This window comes from Amblyomma maculatum, chromosome 4, assembly GCF_055883805.1.
Source record: "Amblyomma maculatum isolate TAMU_Amacu chromosome 4, ASM5588380v1, whole genome shotgun sequence".
NCBI lineage: Eukaryota > Metazoa > Arthropoda > Arachnida > Ixodida > Ixodidae > Amblyomma > Amblyomma maculatum.
In genome coordinates, this window is record NC_139347.1 from 122573136 (window position 1) to 122597925 (window position 24790).

Consider the following 24790-nt stretch of genomic DNA (forward strand, 5'->3'; position numbering starts at 1 on the left):
CTGACTCGCCTCACGCGCTATGATACACAGTTCGTGTGGGGCGCCGAGCAACAAGAGGCTTTTGCGGAGCTGCGCAGCCAGACTGCAAACAAGCCCTGTTCTTGCGCACTTTCATGAAGACGCTGACACCGATGTCCACACCGACGCCAGCAATATCGGCCTTGGCGCTGTACTCGTTCAACACCAAGCTGGCGTCGAAAAGGTAATAGCGTATGCCAGCTGCACGCTCTCCCCCGTCGAGACAAACTACTCCACTACGGAAAAGGAATGCCTTGCGGTTGTGTGGGCAACCATGAAATTTAGGCCTTACCTCTACGGCCGCCAGTTTAAAGTTGTCACCGATCATCATTCCTTGTGCTGGCTGGCTAACCTCCGCGACCCATCGGGGCGCCTAGCACAATGGAGTCTTCGCCTCCAAGAATTTGAGTACACCATTGTGTATAAATCTGGCCAGAAGCACGAAGATGCTGACGCGCTGTCGCGCGCACCCGTCGGTTTAGTCGATGAGAGCACGGACGATGAGAGCGGTTTTCTTGAACTGATGAGTGCTTCAGACATAATGACCCGACAGCGAGCTGACCCGGACCTTCGACCTGTCATTGACCACCTGCAGGGTCGCGCTGCTGACATCCCTCGACAATTTGCTCGGAACCTGTCTGCTTTCTGTGTCCGGAACGGTGTTCTATACAAACAGAGCTTCAGCACTGTTGACCGAGCGTTCCTCCTCGTAGTGCCAGCCGACCTCCGTGCCGATATCCTTTTTGCTTGCCATGATGAGCCCACCTCTGGCCACTTGGGCTTTGCACGCACACTCGCACGAGTTCAAGCCTATTATTGGCCTAAACTTGCTGACGCCGTTCATCGCTACGTCAGAGGCTGTCGTGAGGTATGATGATAGTGTTAGTGCCAACGTCGAAAGGCGCCACCTCTCAAGCCAGTGGGTTTGCTCCAACCTATTGCGCCGCCCCGAACACCGTTTGACCAAATCGGCATCGACCTTCTGGGCCCATTTCCGCTGACACCGGTCGGTAAGAAATGGATTATAGTCGCGACCGACTACCTCACACGGTATGCTGAAACCAAGGCGGTGAAGCGTGGCACGATCTGAGATCGCCCAGTTTTTTATGCAGCAAATCGTGTTGCGCCATGGCGCACCGTCCCAAGTAATCACCGATCCAGGCACGGCGTTTACGGCACAACTTATGCACGGCGTATTTGAGCTTTGTCACACGAGCCATAGCAAAACCACTGCTTATCACCCACAGACGAATGGCCTCACGGAGAGACTCAATAAAACGATCGCCAACATGATTGCAATGTACATAGACTCCCAGCACAACACCTGGGACGAGATTCTCCCGTACGTCACATATGCCTACAACACTGCCATCCAAGAGACTACGCGTTTTACGCCATTTCGCCTGCTCTATGGACGCGACGTTCAGACGATGTTAGATGCCATGCTTCCGTGCTGCACGGATAATCCTCTCATCCCAGACGCTGAGCAGTTTGCTCAGCGTGCCGAGGAAGCACGTCAACTTGCCCGCATCCATATTCAGCAACAGCAGGGAAAGGATACGCGTCGCTACAACCTCCGTCATCGACACGCCACATACCAACCAGGAGAGCAAGTTTGGGTGTGGACACCGATGCGCCGGCACGGCTTGTCTGAGAAACTGATGTCGCGATACTTGGGACCTTACAAGGTTCTGCGCCGTGTCACAGCAGTGACATACGAAGTCTTTCCAGCGGGTACTGTGCAGACCTCGCGTCGGCAACCACGCTCCGAGGTGGTGCACGTTGTCCGCATGAAACCGTATTTCACGCAGTAATGTGCAGTGTACTATGCACTCGTTTAGTTGTGTAGGGCACCGCCTCCGTTTTATATTCGTTTTCTGTACTGACTTGCATAGCCCATCGCTCGCGCCCAGTCTGTGCTTTCATTTTTTTTAGGAGGGGGAGTAATGCCACCTGGTGTCCCTGATGTTCTTATGTGGCACCTGGAAGAAAAGGACGCCGAAGTTGTCTCGCGTGCTGTGCGCGGAACTTGGCCTGCTGGTTCAGCTTCTTCCCGTCGTCTTAGTCACGTCTAGCCCTGTTGTCCGTGACACTATAATCAATTGGTAGACAGTTAATGGTGGCACCTCTAGCGTTCATATACCTATTGTTTTTGAGGTTAACTGCCGCTTAACTCCGCCGACATCTCAGGTGAGATCATACGGTAATTAAAACCAGTTTCACTCATTTTTCTTGAGTCAGTAGTTGAGGCTACGGAAGAGTTAAAATCGCAAACATTATGCCAAGCTATAGCATCCTATCGTAAGAAGTGTGAATTCTTAGTACGTGCATCAAGGCAATACATCAACAAAATGGTGGAATGTTGATTGTTTGTTCGCGTGATTTAGAAGAAAGGCTGCATGGTAGAGGCTGCTTCACAACCAGTGCCCCAAAAATTGGCATGATTATAAATTTTTTGCAGCTACATTTAAACGCGCAGTCGCACAAGCGAAAGACAATTATGATACTGAGCATTCCAATTACCTTTCACAATCTAATAACCGACGTGCACCTCTCAGGTTTTCAAAATCACGGAAAATGATTCCTGTCTCAAAACATTTACCCTCATGTGTTTCGCCTCCTAAAGAACAGTAGAAAACACTGCAGAAGGTTTAGAAAAGCGTTTTTTGTCAACACTTCCCAAATCCCCTATGTTTGTACGCCCAGTAGATACGGTTAAGGATGTCCCTTAAATTACATTTTCCCAGCTTTCTTGGATTGTAATGATCCTGGGGCGCTCGCAGCGAAAGACGTTGAAGTGGCGCTCGGAGAAAAAGGACGAAGTGAATCGGCTCCGAACTAGAAGGACGTACCTAATGCTTGGACCTTATAATTTCACCTGCACCGGCTCTGATAGCCTAGCCCTAGTCGCCAATATCGTGACAAATCTGGTGGAGGTCAGGTCTGATGTCCCGTACCCCTCCGCTAAGCAGGAGTGCTGGTCATATATTCGAAGAAACGCCTGTTCACCGCACCAGCCGCAGGCAACGAGGCCTACCACCTGAGTTTTCCCCATCGGCTATGACTACCGGCAGCCACGACGTCGTCGCAATGCCTGGAGCGGCCCCTACTTGCGTGACGTTTCAGAACCCCCGCATCCCAAAGACCTTTCACGGGGACACCTATGAAGACGTCGACGACTGGTTGCAGCAGTACGAAAGGGTAGCTACCTTCAACCTCTGGGATGACGCCGCCCGGCTTCGCAGCGTCTACTTCAGCCTTGAAGATGGCGCTCGGACATGGTTCCAGAACCATGAAGACCAGTTATCATCCTGGAGTGAGTTCAAGCGTCATCTTGCGGCTGCTTACGGTAGCTCAGATCGCCGCGAACGGGCCGAACGCGCTCTCCAATCTCGGGTTCAAATGCCCAACGAGACGGTCGCGGCATATATCGAAGACATGACACGCCTCTTCAAGCGGGCAGACCCTACAATGTCCGAGGACAAAAAGCTGCGCTACCTTATGCTTGGCGTTAAAGAGCAGCTTTTTGCTGGCCTGGTGCGCAGCCCACCGAAAACTGTCGCAGAATTCCTTGCGGAAACATCCACAATAGAAAGAGTGCTTCAGCAGCGAGCTTCGGCACAGAATCGTACCGTCCACGCCACCTCCGTCTCTGCCGAGTTACCATCGCATGGCATGGACGCATCGGCGCTACGTGAGCTCGTACGTTCGATTGTGCGCGACGAACTCAGACTGCTGTATGGCGCACATCAACCAGCTTCTACCTCCATTGCGAGCGTTGTCCGCGACGAAGTGCAGCAAGCGCTCCGGCCTCCGTTTCCAAGTGGTGAACCTCACCCTGCTCCTCCCCTTACGCCACCTGAGTGCCAGCGTCCCACATTCGCCGAGGTGCTACAATACTCGCCACCCCAGTCGCCGACCCTAATTCCTGCTAACGTAGCAGCACCAACAACACCGGCCCCCGTGATCCAGTACGTAACGGATTCCCGACAGTCTAGACGGAAAGCAGACGAGTGGCGTACCCCCGACCGACGGCCTTTATGCTTTCACTGCGGCGAACCAGGACATATCTATCGGCGCTGTCCCTACCGTCGACTGGGCCTCGAAGGTTTTTCCGCCGATTCTCCGCGGCCTCGCTACGGCGAACGGCCCCGAGCCGTTGAAGATTTCCTCAATGACCAGCGCCGTGGTGTTCCGTCTCGTCTGCGGCAATCTCGATCACCGTCGCCCAGGGCTGGCCCTTCGCCATCTGCTGCGAGGTCCTCATGGGCAGCGCAGGGCCGATTGCCCAGCCCCCAGCGGGAAAACTGAAACCAGCGACCTTCGGGGGTAGGCTCGCTGGACATCGCTGCGTGGGAGACCCCCCATCGACGCGGACACGGAAACTCTACGAATCGACATTTGAAAAGTCCGCGGTTGCCGATTATAACGCTACCTCGACGCCACCACGACGCACCCGCAACGACGACGAATTGCCGGTGGAACCGACGACGCACCAACGCACCCGCAACAACGACGAATTGCTGGTGAAAGAGACAACGCAACAATGCAGCCGCAACAACGACGAATTGCCGGTGAAACAGACGACGCAACAACGCACCCGCAACAACGACGCATTGCCGGTGGAACAGATGACACGACAACGCACCCGCAACGACGAAGAATTGCCGGTGGAACGGGCACCGCAACAACGCGCCTGCAACAACGACGAATTGCAGGTGAAGCATACCGCGTACACCGACGCAGAGCACTCAAACACTCAGAAGCCTGATATTCGCGAGAAGCTGTCGTTGGACATACCAGTAATACTGGATGGTCGCCATGTTCGAGCTTTGTTGGATACTGGCGCTGATTATTCTATTTTGAGCAGCCAGTTTGCCCCGATTCTCAAGAAGGTTTTGACTCCGTCGGCTGGCACACACGTTCGCACTGCGGGTGGTCATCTGGTTACTCCTCTAGGCATGTGCACGGCCAGGGTTGAAATTCAAGAGTCGACATTTGTGGTAAGCTGCGTCGTTCTGAAAAGCTGCTCACGTGACCTAATTGTGGGCGTAGATTTTCTTCGTGAATATGGCGCAATTATTGACCTCAGGGATTTTAAGGTCTCGTCTTCAACTGAGAAAGCAGTGGCCCACAGCAGTACACAGCGACCACTCAATGTGCTTCGAGTTTATGCGGACAGTGTCACGCTGCCACCCCGAACCAGCACTTCGTTAATGTCAAATGCAATGCACTTCACGATGGTGATGCGATTGCCGAAACTAACCTCTCGTTACTGTTGACGCAGGGAGTCTGCGTGGCTCGCAGTTTGATCCATCTTAACTGTGGCCAGTCCAAGGTACTTGTTACCAATTTTTCGCACGAGTATCGACACCTTTTTCGGAATACTGCCGTAGCTTTCGCGGAACGCATATCTGAAGTCTCCGAGTGCTTGTCCACAGAAACCGTGCCACCGCCCACATCCCTCGACAACCTCGATATTAGCTCAGAGCTATCGGTGAGCCAGCGTGAACAGCTGTTTTCATTGTTACTTGAATTCAGAGTGTTTTGCATCATCGTCAAAAGTGCATCAGACTCCCATTGCCAAGCCCCAGATCGTGACGTTCGATGATGTCCGCCCAATTCACCAGCACCCCTACCGCGTCTCTTCGACCGAGCGCGAAGTTATTAAGTCACAAGGTAAACAAATGCTCGAAGATGATGTCATCCAGCCTTCAAATAGCCCATGGTCCTCCCCAGTCGTTCTAGTTAAAAAGAAAGAGGGCACGTTACGTTTTTGCGTCGATTACCGCAAGCTGAACGCCGTAACCAAGAAGGATTTATACCCCTTGCCGCGGATTGACGACTCTCTCGACCGCCTTCGGCGTGCGAAGTACTTTTCGTCAATCGATCTAAAAAGTGGCTATTGGCAGATTGAGGTAGATGAGCGAGATCGTGAAAAAACGGCCTTTGTCACACCCGACGGACTTTACGAATTTAAAGTTCTACCTTTCGGACTTTGTTCCGCGCCGGCCACATTTCAGCGGATGATGGACACTGTCCTCGCCGGGCTTAAATGGCAGTGTTGCCTAGTCTACCTAGATGACGTGGTGGTCTTCGCAGAATCGTTTTCACAACATCTTAAACGCCTGCGGTCAGTACTCGAAGCCCTTCGATCCGCTAATTTGATGCTTAAGCCACAGAAATTTCACTTTGGCTACCAAGAGCTTAAATTTCTCGGTCATGTCGTAAGCGCTGCCGGCGTGAAGCCCGACCCTGACAAGCTTACTGCTGTTGCGAAATTTCCGATTCCACGTGACAAGAAAGCTGTTCGCAGATTTCTCGGCTTGTGCACTTATTACCGCCGTTTTATCGATAACTTCGCTGATCTTGGTGAACCGCTGACTTGGTTCACCCGGGGAAACACCCCTTTTGTTTGGAGTCACGAGCAAGAAGCTTCTTTTACCGAGTTGCGTCTCCGTCTCCAATCGCCGCCTATTCTAGCCCATTTCGATGAGCACGGTGAAACAGAAATCCACACTGACGCCAGTAGCATTGGCCTTGGGGCGGTTCTCGTGCAACGTCAAGAGGGTGTGGAACGAGTCGTCGCCTATGCCACCCGTGCTTTATCCCGCGCCGAGATGAACTATTCAACTACTGAGAAGGAATGCCTCGCCATAATTTGGGCGGCTGCAAAATTTCGCCCCTACCTTTATGGTCGCCCATTTAAACTGGTCACTGACCACCATTCCTTGTGTTGGCTGGCCAACCTGCGTGACCCATGCGGCCGCCTGGCGCGATGGAGCCTTCGCCTACAGGAGTTTGACCTTACTATAGTCTACAAGTCCGGACATAAACATGAAGATGCTGACGCGCTCTCTCGTGCGCCCGTCGAGCTCGCTCCACCACATACGGGTGACTCTGGCAGTTTTCTCGGAGCTGTTGATGCTTCAGATATGTCTCATCAGCAGCGTGCTGATCCAGAGTTACGAGCCCTGATCGATTATTTAGAAGGTCAGCCAGCCACAATACCTAAGTGCTTTTCTCGGAGCCTCTCAACTTTCTGCCTGAGAAGTGGTGTACTCTATAAGCACAGCTCTAGATCCGATTCGAGAACCTACCTCCTCCTGGTACTCGCAGCTCTGCGAGAGGAAACCCTTTCCGCGTGCCACGATGAACCAACTTCTGGCCACTTGGGCTATACTCGCACACTTGCTAGAATACGAAAAACATTCTACTGGCCTACCCTTGCAACTGTCGTTAAGCGCTATGTTAAGAGCTGTCGGCAATGTCAGCGTCGGAAGGTTCCGCAATCAAAGCCTGCAGGCCTTCTCGTGCCCATAATACCACCACGCGCACCGTTTGATCAAGTCGGCATGGACCTTCTCGGTCCTTTCCCTCGATCCTCCGGGGGCAACCGCTGGATAATCATCGCCACAGACTACCTGACTCGATATGCCGAGACCAAAGCGTTACCTAGTGGTACAGCATCGGAGGTTGCCCATTTCTTTGTACACCAGACCATGCTGCGGCACGGTGCTCCGACCTGTATTATTACTGACAGAAGGACTGCCTTTACTTCACAAATGATGGCCGAAGTTTTTCATCTCAGCGGTACGGCGCATCGAAAAGCTACTGCTTACCATCCGCAGACCAATGGGCTGACTGAAAGGCTTAATAAGACCATTGCGGACATGCTGGCGATGTATGTCGACGCCCAGCACAAGACTTGGGATGCTATCCTACCATATGTGACATTCGCGTACAATACGGCAGTCCAAGAGACGACATCCTTGACGCCGTTTCGCCTAGTTTACGGCAGAGAGGTTCGGACGATGCTGGACGCAATGCTCCCTTGCGAAACAGATACCGAGCTTTCTACTGACGCCGAACACTTTGCCCAACATGCTGAGCAAGCACGCCAACTAGCACGCGTCCACATCGCCCAGCAACAGGACAAGGATTCACGCCGGTACAACCTCCGCCACAAACAAGCTTCCTACAACACCGGGGACCAGGTGTGGGTGTGGACTCCTGTTCGACGCCGTGGCCTATCAGAAAAGCTGATTTGCCGTTACTTCGGACCATATAAAGTCTTGCGGCGCCTCAGCGACGTTAACTATGAGGTCCTCCCAGATGGCCCAGAGCAGAGAGGCCGTCGGCTACCTCGTCCAGAGACAGTTCATGTCCTACGCATGAAGCCGTATTTTACGCGGTAACTGAAAGACGGCATCTGCAAACTTTTTTTTTTCGTTTGCTTTTGTCCACCTGTGTGCACGTGTGCCGTGTGCGTCACGCTTAAGGAGAGAGGAATGCCAGGGGGCGCTCGCACCGAAAGACGTTGAAGTGGCGCTCGGAGAAAAAGGACGAAGTGAATCGGCTCGGAACTAGAAGGACGTACCTAAAGCTTGGACCTTATAATTCCACCTGCACCGGCTCTGATAGCCTAGCCCTAGTCGCCAATATCGTGACAATATTGCCAGCTGCTGCGCCTGGCCCTGATGAAGTAACGTCAAAAATGTTAAAGATCCTGTTTGAGGTGTCTCCAAATTCCTTGTTAGAGTTGAGAAATTACTCAATTATTCATTCTTAGATACCTGGGGAATGGATACTATCCAAAGTGATTCCTTTACTGAAACATATTGGTGGTAGCTATACTTTCGACAATATCAGACCAATATCTTTAGCATCAAACTTGGTGAAATGAATTGAAAGGGTCGTAATCCCATGGGTTACCGAGTTTGTTGAACAAAAACATATTCTTAGTCCCTGTCAAATCGGATTTCGCGCAAAATGTTCAATATAGAATGTGCATACCGACCTTGAGAGTCGAATTCTTTTTGCGCGGCGCAAAAAAATGCATGCTGCATTGGTGACTCTCGATATATAGAAGGCTTATGTTAGTGTAGAGCCCCGAATTCTATTGCACAGATTAGAAACGCTACGTTTTCACAATATTTGTTTGAGTGGATATCTACATTCCTACAAAACAGACAATTGTACTGTTCATTGAATGGTGTGCATTCTGGCAGATGTCAACAAACCAGAGGTATTCCTCAAGGGGCTGTTCTGTCGCCCATGCTCTTTAACATTTTAATGAGTTCAATTCCCCCTCATCAAGACGTTCGCACGTATGTCTATGCGGATGACATCGCGTTCTTTACAGCTGCACCTGACTCTCAATCCATCAACAGGCACCTGCAATCGTACCTAAGCTCCCTTCAGAATTGGTTATGTGACTTAAGATTTACATTAAACGTTAAGAAGTGGGCTTTCATTGTTTTTCAAATTCAGGATCCGGTAAATCGTTCTCTAACATTTAAGCAGGAAATGATTCCTCAAGTTAAGTCTTTGAAACATCTAGGGGTGATTTACGATGACCATCTGGCATGGAGGGATCACATTGAACATGTTGCAGCGAAGGGGGCACGTGCTGTGGGTATGTTGCGCAGGTTAAGCAATCCAAGGTCTGGGATGCGGCGAGACGCTCTTTTAATGATTTATGTTATGTATGTCCGCCCAATTATACGATTTGGATCTGTGTTGTTTTCTGGTTCACCTGCTTACAAACTTCGTCCGCTTGTTCTTTTAGAGCGGGATGCACTTAGATTATGCCTTGGGCTCCCCAAATTTGTGGCTAACAGTGTATTATACCTTGAAGGCAGAATACCGCCGTTGTTAGCTAGATTACAATTCTTGACTGTCCAGAGGTATTTAAAAATATATGAATCACAATTCCACCGCTCCCTATCAATTTTTTGTTGCGAGCCAGACTCCTTTTTTTGGAGTAAGATGGCCTCGGTTTCATACCCTAATACTAGTGCAAAATCTGTTACAAACTTTGCACATAGTCCTTTCTAACATCCTTCCAATAAAAGTAGGTGCATCTTCGGTTCAAATTGTCTATGATGACATTTTCCCAAATAATGCAAAACACTTATCACCTCACATTTTAAATGGATTATTAGAAAATCATTTACAAAATCTTCCCGTTAGCATAAGATAGCAACTGATGCTTCTCAATATCATGAAAATGCCGGCGTTGGAATATACTGTTCGCTTTTAGACTGGGCTTTTTCAGTCCGTCTTCCGAATTTTACCCCAATTTTCCAGGTGGAGTTGCTGGCGGTGGTGCTTGTTCTGCGCAAACTAGACCTGCCATACTCAAAAGTGACTTTAATTACAGATTCTTATTCCTTGTACTTGTCGCTTTCTTTGAATATGGATTCGCAGATATTAAACACCTTTCTTTCATTGCTCCCCTCACATTTTTGCCTCATACATAAAGTGTGGGTACAAGGTCACAGTAATGTGACAACCAATGAGGTTGCTGATAGACTAGCTAAATATTCTCTGAATGGCCCTGTGTTGCCCATCCTCCCGTCAACAGCGTACATAACAGCAGCACGATTTCGGAGGTGTTCCTTATTAAGCAAGCAGTCTGGATCGGTTTCATCATCGGGCGACTACCTGCATCTCAAGTATTCCTGGAGCAGGAAATCGTGTTATTCAAGGCAGACTGAGGTCTCTCTAACCAGGCTACGCTGTCGTATTCCGCCCCTAAATTTCTATATGCACAGGTCTGGTTTGGCGCTTTCTCTCGTCTGTGCATCCTGCGGGGAACCGGAAACAGTAGATCATTTCTTGATATTTTGCCGCCGTTTTACAATGATGAGAAAGCGGTATTTAGAGAAGCCGTTACAACAGCTGCGTCTTAATTTGAGCAGCCAGATGTTATTATCGTTCTGTGCCACCAGGCTTGGGTTCAGCCACAGGTTTGTTTTTAACGCCATTCAAAACTTCTTAATAGAAACAACACGTCTACCTTGCAAATATGCTTTGAATTTTTAATCTGCACATATAAATCTTAGTATTCTCCTACTGCGTGCATTAGTATTTACTCTTTTTTATTTTGGTTTTTTATATTTACATTCCCTTCTCTATTCCCTAGCATTTATTGCTCTTTATTTTTGCGATGAGTAACAAACTTCCCATAAAGAAAGGTGTTAGGCAATGAGACACAATCTCCCCAGTACTATTCACAGCTTGTTTAGAGGAAGTATTCAGAGACTTGGAATGGGAGCAGTTAGGGATAAGGGTAGATGGAGAATACCTCAGTAATCTGCGATTTGCTGATGACATTGCCTTGCTAAGCAACTCGGGGGATGAACTGCAAATAATGATTGATGACCTAGACAGGAAAAGTAGAAAGGTAGGCTTGAAAATCAATATGCAGAAGACTAAGGTAATGTTCAACAGCCTCGGGAAGGAACAGCAGTTTACATTAGGTAGCGAAATACTGGAAGTAGTAGGCGAATATGTCTACTTAGGACAGGTAGTAACCGCAGATCCGTACCATGAAAAGGAAATAACAAGAAGAATAAGATTGGGATGGAGCGCATTTGGCAAGCACTCGCAGATTATGACTAGCAGCTTACCGGTATCGCTCAAGAGGAAAGTATACAACAGTTGCATCTTGCCTGTACTCACCTATGGGGCTGGAACGTGGAGGCTAACAATGAGGGTGCTACTTAAGTTGAGGACAACCCAGAGGGCTATGGAACGAAAAATGGTAGGGGTAACATTAAGAGATAGAAAGCGTGCAGAGTGGGTCAGAGAAATAACTCAAGTTACCGACATTCTAGTGGGAATTAGGAAGAAGAAATGGGCATGGGCAGGACATGTAGTGCGAAGAGAGGATAACCGATGGTCGCTGAGGGTAACAAACTGGATTCCAAGGGAAGGAAAGCGTAGCAGGGGGCGGCAGAAAGTTATGTGGGCGGATGAGATTAAGAAGTTCCAGGGGTCAAGTGGATGCAGTTATCACAGAACCGGGTTAAGTGGAGAAATATGGGAGAGGCCTTCGCCCTGGCAGTGGGTATAATCAGGCTGATGATGATATGATGATGATTTTTGCGATGTAGTTATACATCTCAAAATCTAATATCTCTGCACCCCAATTCTTCACCGATCCCCCTGTTGGGTATGTGCCATCAAATTAGAGGAGAACGACAACAGCAACAACAACGACAACAACAGGTTGCCATCTTGACCTAAAGTGAACGCATTAAAAGCACTTTTTTGTGGACACCATCCTAGGCCTGTCTTTGTGTGCGTACTCGTGGCCTAAATAAGCATGTGCGAACCAGTAGTATATGGCAGTGCCCTTTTTCTTGGACGAATATTGTTCTCTTATCTCCAGTGTGGAAGGCGTGATTTTAATTTCAATGAAAAAGGTTTGGTTTGGTTTTGTGGGGTTTAACGTCACAAAGAGACTAAGGTTATGAGAGACGCCGTAGTGGAAGACGCCGGATATTTCGACCACCTGGGGTTCTTTAGCGTACACTGACACCACACAGCATACGGACGCCACTCCGTTTCGCCTCCATCGAAACGCAACCGCCGAGGTCGGGTTCGAACCCGGGTACTCCGGCACAGTAGTCGGGCGTCTTACCACTGCAGCACCCCGGCGGAGCTGAATGAAAAAGCGTACTTCGTTTATTTATGTTCGCATCTGTACCTTGTATTATCTTGCTCAATGCGACTTGAAACCATCGAGCGTGTGCATGCAGAGCTTTGCGGACGAGTGGTGGTGTCGAAAGCGGCACCCTTGAAAATGAATTACGCTGGTTCAGCAGTAAGGTGCACCCCCGGATCGTCTGCTGAGTGCGTTTGTAATCAATAAAGCCTTGTAGGCATGGCATTTTTTAAACTCGAAATCGAGCAGCGTGTGAAACGTACGCTGCCATGAACCAAATTTCCTCCATCAAGGGCGCAGGTTGACGGTACAATAAACAGCCGCAATATTAAAGAAGACCGATTGCGTTGTTCACTCTGCACCGTCACACAATTCAGCATGCAGGCGCCGGGGATGTGATAACGTTTCGACCGTATGGAGCATTCTGGAACTGCCAACAGAACGGGACGCCGGGGGAAACGGTGCTATTTCGATGAGCAAAATTGGTTCTTTTTCATTTTAAGGCATTACGCTAGCCTGCCTAACAGTGCTTCCGGGTAGCGCTGCGGCCATATTGCCAGGTGCTGCATTTTATAATAATCGCAATAGTACAGTTCTTGTGAAAAAGTACGGGGCGCAGAGGGACCCTTTCTCAGCCACATCATACGGCTTCAGCAAAATGACGGGTTGAGCGAGTTTGTACATAGTAAAACCAAAACGCGTTCGTCCCGTCTGCTCTCTCCTCTCCGTTGTTGCGCTGCTTTTTTGTTTAATTGTGCGGCTTGCAACCTAATTCCAGTGTTTGAAATCTCTTGATGGTAAAAAGATTTTTTGTCTTACCCTCTTCAGTCGGAAGAACCTCCACTAATGCTAAATCAGCGCTACCACACGGCTCAGAAACAGACCTCTGGGCTGTAAAATTTTGACAAAGCTGTACATCTTGTTCAATGTTCTAATATTGCACACGTACGTTTTTTTGCGCATTGAAAAAACTGCTGGATGTCCGGTAATTTATGTTTGTCCCTGATTTGTGACATCACGTGACATGCTTCGTCTTATATGCATACTGATGGTTAGACACTTCATGGAGCCATATGTGGGGTTAAATAAATTGCTGCAGTGATTTTACCTCCGCTATTGCCAATAAAAAAATATTGTTAGAAATTGTAACCCCATAAATTTTTCAAGTCTCTGTGGCTGGCATAGAAACCGATGCAAGAAGTCCCTTATTTTGAATCTATACCATATTGTCAGTTTGCCAAAGGAGGTTAAATTTTGGCAATAAATAAATGAACATGGGTTGATGGAACAGAATGTCACGATGTAAAAGGAAGAGATAGCTGCGCTGCAAATATTTCTGGTTGCGTTTTCTATTTGTAAGTTTAAATGAGTGAAACCTCCGCCAGCGTTTTATGCCATAGACATACAGTAATACTGAAATCAGCCTACTTTCTTGACGGTTGCCGACTGTGACCTAAAAAACAATGATGTTTTCTCGAGTTACACGTCGAAGGCCATACGAAAAACTAAACGACGCAAGGTGATGCTAATTCTCAACCTGCTCTTATAGAGAACAATGAAAACGTTCATGTCAAGAAAAGCGCAACAAATGCCTAAACAATAGAAGGCGATGTTACTATAGTTAGCAGGACCTCTATGAGAATAAAGTTATTTCTCATTTGGGACGTGTGATCACGAACTAGGGATTATGAAAACTGCTTGTCGTTAATTCTGAAGTTCCGTTTTGCGCAGCCTAGTGACGAGAAGCAGAAGAATAAAATTTGTTGAGGCTTTTATTCCGCCAAAAACTCACATTCTAAATAAGCTCCTTCAACTAAGTGAAACAGTGAGTCAACTGTATTGTGTGTTATCAACATATACTTATTGCTTACTTATTTATAGGTAAAGCAATGACCACACGGGGATTTCAGCAGGTTGGTACAAGCATAGGGAAAACAAAACAATGGCATGTAGAAAAAAATGCACTAAGCACTGGTTATATAAAAAAAGCAGAATAATGCACAAGACCCAGCTGTGCTCAATTCAATAACAAACGATTATGTACTGAGCCTTTAACCACTAAACGAAGCTAAATTGTCACACTCGAGGTTATAGTAAAGAAGCAAAGTAGCAAATAATATCAGAAATAGCGTTATTTTAAACTTGAAAGAAATGTACGTAGTGTTGGTCTTCAAACGGTGTTTTGAAGACCAACACTACGTACGCGAAGAAAACGGGTTTACAACTAGGTTATGCCTTTGGCAAGCAGCGTATCCGGAAGACAAAGGTATGATGTTAGTTATGTCAATCTTGTAATAACCACATTTAGTTGATGTAGAAACTTCTGTCACGAGTAACGCTTCCTTCTTGCCAAGGGAGGAAGATTTTCTTTCTTTAAATAATCTTAACAGAAGCTTTTGTAAATGTATTACAACTTAAACGCGTAGCTCTTCTGTGTACCTTTTATAGTTTAGCCATATTAGTTTTTGTAAAAGGTCATTTTTGTAAAACACCAGTTCGTCAATACTTCAGAAGCCATTAATTATGGCGTCTCATAGTCTGGTTTACTGTGTGCCTTTAAGCTGTATAAGCTACGAATCATCAAATGTCGCTCTTTAAGAGGGCAGGTTCCCGGGCTTGGTTTTGTTACATGATGTGAAGATCTGAACGTCTTGTGTTCTCTCTTCTATCATCTTTTGCCCAACTTTGCACTGAGTTCTTCACATAGCATTTCGCATTACATGACTTGTAGGCATTTCTAAATTTTTCTACTTTAGATTTTCGTTTATATTCTGTGAGAAGTATTCTTTCGTTGCGCACGCCTATGCGAAAAAATGCAAATACTTGTAATGGCCTATATGACCATTCCGCAAGGTTAAAGGAGTACAAGTAAATCTTTCAACGAGGGACGCTTGATCATGCAAAGAGCACTCAGGGTTCGCAATGAGTATTTTTATGTTTCAATTTCCGATCCCAATTCAAGCAGAAGTGTATTATTACGGGAGCGATTGACTGCACGGCGTGAATAGAATGGATAAAATATTTAGGACAAATATATTGCAAATTATGCGACTAGCCACGGGAATTCCAATGGTACAAATATATGACAAGGGTAAAAATGTGCTCTAGTCGATATTGTTCCATTATGGAAAAGACAGCGGAAAACCATTGTGAGTAGGAACAGATGAGCGCAAAATCAAGTTTTGGTTATGAACTCTTTTTTTACATAATGTGTAATTAATACTTGTGCATCGATGTTGCAAAAGGTTCTTAGCTCTTTGCTACCAGATTTGTGTAACCAATTTGCCGCTTCGAGATTGCTCACTCTCCGCATCTAGTGGTTAGGGCACTCGACTAATGTGCCCAATGCCGCGGGATAGATTCCCGGCCTCGACTGCCGGTTTTCGATGGAGGCGAAAAGCTAGGCGCCCGTGTGCTGTGTGATCTCAGTGCACGTCAAAGAACCGCAAGTGGTCGAAATTTCCGGACTCCTCCACTATGGCTTCTCTCACAGCCTGTGTCGCTTTGGGACGTTAAACACCAAAAGCAAACCAAACTACTCTATGTGCCAAGAAAAATTGTAGGCTGGTGAGACACCATGTGCCTAAATACCACAGGACACTGTGAGTAGCGTATAACTTAAATCTCTGCGGATGGCTGACAGGTTATTCTTTAGGCACCTTTATTTGCGGAGGTGTCTAGGCAGATGGAGTTCGCTTCTAAGTCGTATACTGGAATCACTACTGCACTTAGAGACAACGAAAGGTCTCGGAATGTAGAGCAACGTTCATTATTAGACTACGTTGAACATGACCTTTGCAAGTGCCATTTTTGTGGTACAACGTTGGTCAGAAATGAGCACCGTTCATTATCGACCATTGGGAAAGAAAGCAAGAACCACGTAATGGAGACATAAAATAAGCGTTCTGATTCCCGATAGGATATACTGAAATCTTTGCTTACAAGAGGTAGTATAAACCATAGGGCGAATCCAAGCTTCATTTTGACGAATCTGTACCTGAAAGAAATGTTATTTTATGTACTTTTGGTATAAACGAGAGGTATATACATTTCTGCTAATGCCTATCTGAAGTACACCTACCTAATTTTGTTACCTGAATGTGCGAGCGCCGACCACCAAACCCCCTCTGCAAAGGGCTCGTTAGAAACATTCGCATTAATAGCTACAAAGTGAGCGCGATTTCAGAATTCGTGTCAACCATCTGTAATTAACATTCGCACACCAGGCCGTCATTAACAGCTTGAGCGAATTCAGCAAGTGCTGATGCTTTAAAGGGCCACTGTCCAGGGAAGGACCTTTTAAGCAAAGGAGCCCAGTGTTTCGATCAAGTACCGGAGATCAGTTCAGTTCAGTCGTTCAGTCGTGTCCGACTCTTCGTGACCCTATGGACCATATCACGCCACGCTTTCCGGTCTCTCACTGTCTTCCTAGCATCACATAACTTCATCGGCAGCGCCTTGAGGATGCCATCTAACCATCGCGTTCACTTCCTCCCCTTCTCTGGTGACCCTCAACCTTTCCCAACATCAAATCTTTTTCCAGCGACTCCTTCCTTCTCATCAGAGGACCAAAGTAGCTGAGCTTTAACTTTAGAATTTGACCCTCCAATGAGCAGTCAGGGTTTATGGTCGACAGTATCGACTGATTTGATCTTCTGGCCGTCGAAGGAAATCTCAAGAGTCTCCGCCAGCACCCCAATTAAAATGCGCGAGATAGTCCGGGGAAAATGCTAGTGACACGCGCGCCGCAAAGCAACGGCTATACAAATCAAAGCTCTCTCACGCTCTCCTTCAGGAAGCCAGCTTCCCCGTTTTCTGCGCTGGACCGTCGATTGATTGATTGATGAAAACTTTAATTTCCACCGATTTAGGAGGCCCCCTACTCCCCGCTCCTGGCACGCAGGCCTGAGAAACGGGGCTGGAACCTCCGCAACTAAGGACTGGCGAATATACGTTGGTTATTCGCGGCCTGAGCCCCCAGGCGGACGGCTTTTTTTCTGGTCAGCGGGGACGTCGCTTCGCAGCAGGGTTACCCAGACCCCTCTACTTTTATTGTCCCTAGTACCCGGAGACGTAGGGCATTCCCAAAGTATTTTTTCGAGGGTCCCCCTCGCTTCGCAGGCTTTACATTTATCTTTTTTTCTCTCATCTATCTGGGCGTGAAACAACCAGAAGGGTTCGGGAAATTTCCGGCTTATAATCGCCGCCAGGCTACGGCCTGTTTATTTTTTAAGCTAGGATCCGGTGGCGGCATTTAATGTCTTCCTAATCTATAATTTTTGATTATTTCTTTGTAGGTTTGCAAACGTCCGTTCATCGCCTGACAACCGGGTGGCTCCGCGTTTGCCCGGAAGTAAAGATCTCGGGCTAAATCATGGGACGCCTCGTTGCCGGGGACGGACGTGTGTACTGGGACCCAAATTAGGGTGATTTTGCGATCGATTTTAGCTATAGCTGTTAAAATTCGGGCGGCTTCTTGCGATACCCTGCCTTTTCCGATATTAAAGAGAGCAGTTTTACTGTCGCTAAAGATCAATCTAGCCTTCGTTCCGAAGCAAGCGAGCGCTATTGCGACCTCTTCGGCCGTGTCTATGTTTCTGCTTCGCATGGTGGCGGAGACGACTGGTGAGCCGCTACCACCGACTACCGCGGCGACTGCTGCCCCTGATCGGCCGCTTGCAACGTCTACGTAGGCCACTTCTTTTACTCTGAATTCTTTTGCTCTTTTAACCAGTGTTTCTGTTCCCTTCTCCCGTCTCTCCTTTTGGTATTCTGGGTGCATGTTGCGGCGGAGAGGACGGACAATGATGTTATCGCGACATTGAGAGACCGCCAGGTGGCGCCGAGGAGTGAAGACGCTGCCAAATCGAGCTCTACTGTTAATGGCCTTTTTCGGCGGCTTTTGGGTGCACCCAGCAACATCTCACTTCGGACCGATATTCGGAAGTACCGAGGATCAAGTGGAACCAACTCTCTAAAAGGTGCGACCATCAATTTGGTCTTTACGATACTTTAAAGTTCGGAGCAACAACGCCGCCAAGTTAATCCTAGCGTCCGAGCCTAGCGTTCGGCCTAGCCGTCCTCGAGGGAAGACCCTCGGAGCGTGGACGGCATGGACTGGCAGGACGAGGAAAATCAGAACTACCAGCCGAACTCTGACACTAGTAAGGATGGAAATATGGAGGCGGTTGCGGCCTTAGAAGAAAATTCATGGTTCCGCCGGCAAGGAGGCAGATATGTGAAGGAATGCGATGCAGTGCCCCAAGCGAAGAAGGAGGCACCCGTGAAGGGGAGCGAAGGGACCGAGGCCACCAAATCGCGGCAAAAAGCGATAGGAAGGTCAGTCGCCGAGAGATCCGTAGGCATGGTCAGATCGAAAATACCGAAGATGTTCCGCGTAGTGCTGCGACCGCAAGGCGGCGCCAATCAGCTGACAAGGAAAGCGAGACCGAAGCTGCGCCAGGTCCTGGGGACGGCTGCAGACCTCAATCTGAATGGGGAAGACAGATTCATCGCCAACCCGAAGTATCAGTCCCTACTAATTATGACCCCGGAGCTCGGAAGGGCGAAGCGGTACGAGTAAATTACGACCACAAAAGTCGAGCCAGTTGAGATCGACGCAACTGCTCGCGCGGCCATGCCGGAGGGCGGCAAGGGCGTCATATACGACGTTCCGCTGGACGTCACAGAGCAGGAAATTCGGCAGGGAGTCAGAAATAACCCTGGCTACGCTGGAGCGAGGAGGCTCGGGAAAAGTCCGAAACCGCGCTTATGATTTTCGAAGACCAAGAAGTCCCGCGAGAGGTGTGGTTCAACGGATTGCTATACCTGGTGCAACCTCTATAAAAAGAAATTCGAGGTGTGCTACGCATGCAGCAACCTAAGACATCGGTCGGACGTCTGCCCGGACCCCACGAGCCCTCGATGCCGAGGGTGCAAAATGCTTAATCCACCGGAGGGGCACAAACAAGATTGCGAGCCGCAATGCCTACTCTGCGGCGGCTGCCACCCCCTGGGGCACAACCGCTGCAGAAGTATGTACCGGACCGCGCACATTCTCAAAGTCCGACAAGCAGATAAAGGAGCCATCCAGGCTCAAAACAAGCAGCAAGAGCCAACGCAAACCCGGGGAAGATCGAGAGGAAGAGGCGACGCCGCGGGCAAAACGGGCCGTGCGAGAGGCTCCAGCGCATCCGTCACCAGAGATGAGCCCATATACAAGAGCAAGAACAGGAGCCGTCACAACCACCGCCACCCAAGGACGACAAGAAACACTGGCGAAGCCCGGGGAGACGCCAGTTCGGACAAGCAAAGACGAATGAAAAAGTTAACGCAGGCGGTAAGTCGGTCAGCTTCGCTAGCGCGGTCTCCAAAGAAAAAAACTCGGAAATTTCGGAATTACAACAGACTCAAGCCGAACATAGCAAAGAAATCAGAATCATTAAAGAAGACATCAAAGATATTAAAGAAACTCCCAAATCCCTAGTCGAGGTAATTAGAGTTAAAAGAGGCAAAAGCTTATACCTGCACCGGCACCTCCGATGCTCAGGCCGCCCGTCATACGGGGCCCCGGTGGCTCAAGCGAGAGCAATTGTGGCGGGGACAGTGACGACTCAGATGACATGAATATCGTTTAGGCTAGACACGCGAAACGTAAATCAGACTACACTAGTATAATTGGACAAGCCAGAAAGCACGTGGCATTTAGAAAATCAGTCAAGGATGAAATCATAGACTTCGAATTGAACCTGAATAAGAAACTCGAGACGAGATTTGTAGTGCTAGAAACGATGCTTCAAGCCCTTTGCAATGCATCGGGTATACAATATCACAATCATAATGAATCCCAAAACGTCTAAAATTTGGCAGTGGAATTGCTGGTCGTTGTCAATGAAGCGATGGCTGTTGCAAGCCTTTGGCAATGGCTCTGCAGGAAACGCGAGGTGTATGGAAGCTTTCGGGGTACAAAAGTTACGATAGTGGGGAGGGAAGTAAAACCCAGGTCGTGACGTACTTCAAAAACAACGTCGCCGTCGTCCAGCACGAAGTAGGCAACAGGGAGACCGAAACGGTCTTTGTGGAAATCCTGACTGGTAAAAAGAACAGAGGCAGCATATTTCTACTCAATGTGTACAGCTCCCCGGAGTGCACGAAGGCGAGGTTTGGCCCGATATTTAAGAGAGCGATTAGCCTGGCAGGTAAGAAGCCACTAATAATAGCCGCCAATTTAATGCCAGACATCGAGAATGGGGTTACACGACCAGCAGCCTGAAGGGTCAAACGTTGTTGCAAGATATCAATGAGTCAAACCTCTACATCGCTATCGACATTAGATGCCCGACGAGGGTGGGCAACAGTGTGTCAGCGGACACAAACCCGGACTTGACTCTCTGCCATAGAACTGGCATAGTCAAGTGGACGAACAAGCATCAGGATCTAGGTAGCGACCACTACGTGCCAGAGGTAGAACTAAGCAGGAAAGTGAGCGTTAAGCCCGCTGTGTATCGGAAGGAAACCCAAGTGGATTGGGGTAAATTCTGACAGACCAGAGAACGGGAAGAAATTGGAGACATAGAGGGCATTCAAAATTGGGCCGGCAAATTAATTACCCATGTAAACGAGGCCACCGAAGAAATTAAAGAGGAAGCTCTGCCTGAGGCGATGGATAGCAGGCTATTCGGTATGTTCAAAACGAAAGAAGAGCTAACGAAGAAGCTCAAAAAGCAAAAGTGGAACCGAAATCTCAGGAGAGAGATAGCCAGACACAACGTCGAAATAGAAAAATACGTCCTGAAACTCGAGTCGCAACGTTGGGATAACAAATGCGACGAGATGGAGGGCACCATGAATGAGGCCAAGACCTGGCAACTGCTCAGGTTCCTGATAGACCCCAGTAAGTCCAAAACGGCCGCCAACATAGAACAGGCCAAAGCGAGGTATAACTTTAAGGGTACAGACAAACAGCTCATTGACAAGCTCAAGTCCACGTATGTTGTTCCCCCCGCCACAGCGCATTACAGAGATTACAACGGACCGGCGAACAGCGAGATTGACGCGTCCATAATAGTGGCAGAAGTCAGAGCGGAGCTGCACGGCCTAAAAAGACGCTCGGCTCCCGGACCGGACCTCGTTAAGAGCAAGATGCTCGGAAATCTGGACGACGAATCGAATAATGCCGTAACCAAATATTTGAATCAAGTGGGGGAGAGTGGTCAAGTACCCCAAGAGTGGAAGTAGGCTAAGATCACCCTAATCCACAAGCAGGGAAAACCACCGGGCTTGGAGAATCTCCGCCCAATATCACTAACATCCTGCGTGGGCAAACTACTTGAGAAAGTCATTCAGAGGAGGCTAAACAAATACACCGAGGAGAATGATGCTTGGCCGGCTGAATTGGTCGGATTCAGGACCGGCCTCTGTATGCAAGATACCATGCTCAGACTACATAACGATGTAGTCAGAGACTTCAGGACAAAAAATACGAAAGCTATTCTAGCATAGATCTTAAGAAAGCTTTCGACAACGTCAGCCACGACGCCATTCTCGACGGGCTCGCTGAGCTAAGAGTAGGTGAAAGAACCTACAACTACATTAGATCATTCCTGCGAGACAGGACGGCGATCATCAGCTTTCAGGGCTTAAATTCGGATGAGTTCCCGCTGGGTAACAGAGGCACTCCGCAGAGGGCTGTGCTCTCACCTTTCCTTTTTAACATCGTAATGAGGAAGCTGCCCCGTAAGCTTGGCCATCTCGATGACTTAAAAAAAGCATCTACGCGGACGCGATGTGACCGTCTGGATGTGCGAAGGGAACGACTCCTACATCACATCCAGGCTCCAAGAGGCAGCAGATATAATCAGCAAACACGCAGACGATGTAGTTCTATGCTGTTCGCCACAAAAATCGAAGCTCCTGGTAATGACCAGCAGTAGTGGGAAGATAACTCCAGATATCAAGAAGTCAACGGGAACGAAGTCCCGAAAGTAGATGAAATTAGATATTAGGCATGATTATCAACCGCAGGGGTAGAAACAAAAGCCTGATTAAGAAAATAAAGATCAGGCGCAGCTCGTTGTCAGAGTATTTAAGAAGACGTCCAACAGAAGGAGTGGTCTCCCGGAGGCTAGTAGACTCCGACTCGTACAAGTTTTTGTCACGAGCAGAATGTGCTACGCTACTCCAAGAAGAACGAAGAGAGCAAATTAAACACCATAATTAGGAGATGCACGAAGTGCGCTCTGGGACTCCCCATAACTACTTCTAACGACATTCTAAAGAAAATGGGGTTGCATAATGAGTGGAAAGAGCTAGCTGCGGCGGTCAGGCTGTGCCGGCGAAAGCGACTCGCAGGAACGGCGGCGGGTAGGCAAATCCTCGACTGGGTAAACCTACTAGCGCCCGAGGAAGGCGAAAGTGTCAGAGAAACCATAGATCGAGAAATCAGAAAGCATCTACACGTCTCGCCTATACCGAAGAACATGCACACCGTACACGACGAGGGGAGGACGAAAAGCAGAGCTAAGCACCTCGCTAACAAATTGGACAAACTCCTGCAGGGATCGGTCGCCTACACCGATGCAGCGATCGGGAAAGAAGGCAACGTAACCTCGGTCGCCCTATTAGACACCGGGATCGCCATAGGAATCGAAATAAACCGAGATCTACCGCCGGTAGAGGCGGAGGAGATTGCGATAGCCATTGCCATTGCACGACCAGGCGTGAAACACGTCATCAGCGATGGCAAAGCGGCGGTTAGAAATTTTAGCAAGGGTAGAGCCAGCAACAGTGCTGCAAAAACTCTGAACGAGTCATCTCTCGCCGAAAGCGTGACCATAATCTGGACCCCAGCACAGTCCGGTCTCGCCGGCAACGAGGCTGTCCACATGCTCGCCCGATCCTCGCTACCTCGGGGTGCTGCGGACGCCTCCACAACATCTCAAAGCAAAGAATGTACTGGTACGTTTAGGGATGTAACCGACAACCTGAAGAAAGACCGGAGGATATATCCGCTATCGGATAGATCCCTGAGTAAAAAAGAATCATACGACTGGAGAAGACTCCAAGCTCGAAATTTCTTTTCGTCCCTGTGGAGGAGTTGGACGGGTGCCAGAGGGCGGAAGAGGGACGGTGCAGAAACCGAAACTTGTAAATTTTGCGGTCACGTGGCAACATTAGATTACACAATATGGAGATGCGTTCGTGCCCCAGGGTGCAACGCCATTAAAACTAGCGATGAATGGGAGACCACGCTAAGAAGCTCCGACGAAAAAACCTAAGCTCCGACGACCTACTGGACACTGAAACCGGATGGAATCCAGCAAATGAGCGGTCAACCGCCCAAATACCATGTCCTTATGCTTTTTGATGCAAGAAGAACAGCACATACATGCCTCATGTGGACTACGCTATTGCTGCTATTTTCGCTTTCACTAACTTTGTTATTTGTTTGCAGTAAAGAGAATCTGCATAACAGGAGTTGCTAAGAATAAACTTTGATGACAAATACAAAGAACCAATAAAACAGCCTAAAAACAAACCAAGCTGATTGAGGGGCGTCGCAGAGGGAATACTCCTAATGGTTGCATTGATGAATAAAAGCTTGCGTAAGTGGCACCGATAGCGCAGATAAAGCAGCCTTCTTCACTGTAGTTCCGCGCAGGCAGACATCAAATAAGAATGAAAATATAGAGGCTACTACAGAACGAAAGGAAATTTATAAACTTTTTACAGACTAGAAAACAAAGAAACAAAGTTGAGCAAAAGGGTGCAATCTTTTTGTGATGCACATGTTACAGCAAAGATCTCATCCAATATTATATTGTTGTATTTTTCTGAGCAGGTGGCCAAAAAAGTAGAAAGTGAGAAAGTGACCTGAAAATTGCAATGAATAAAATGTTAATAATACTGATTGCGTTTAAGCGAATTGCATGCGGCACTGACCTTTGGCTTGAGTTTGCTTGTGTGGACGAATAGCGACTATCTAGCCACAGAACCACATAGAGGGCAAATGTGAAGCCACAGTACAGCCTCTCAGAGCACCAATTTGTGAAAAACAAATGATGCTATCAAGGAACACTAGTATGACACGTCTGATGGAGCCATATATACTGGGCGCTGTATGTTCATATGAATAATTTGTCAGATCACCGAAAAAATTGGCTGAAAAGTATGGTATTGGGCAATCGGTATCAGTGCAGCTTTTTACTACCCAGGAAACGTAGCGTATTCGACCTCAGATGCGCCAACTAGAAGCACACATGCGTTCTGTTGATGCTTCAGTCAGTCCCAAATTTCAGGCACTCCGGTTGAACAACA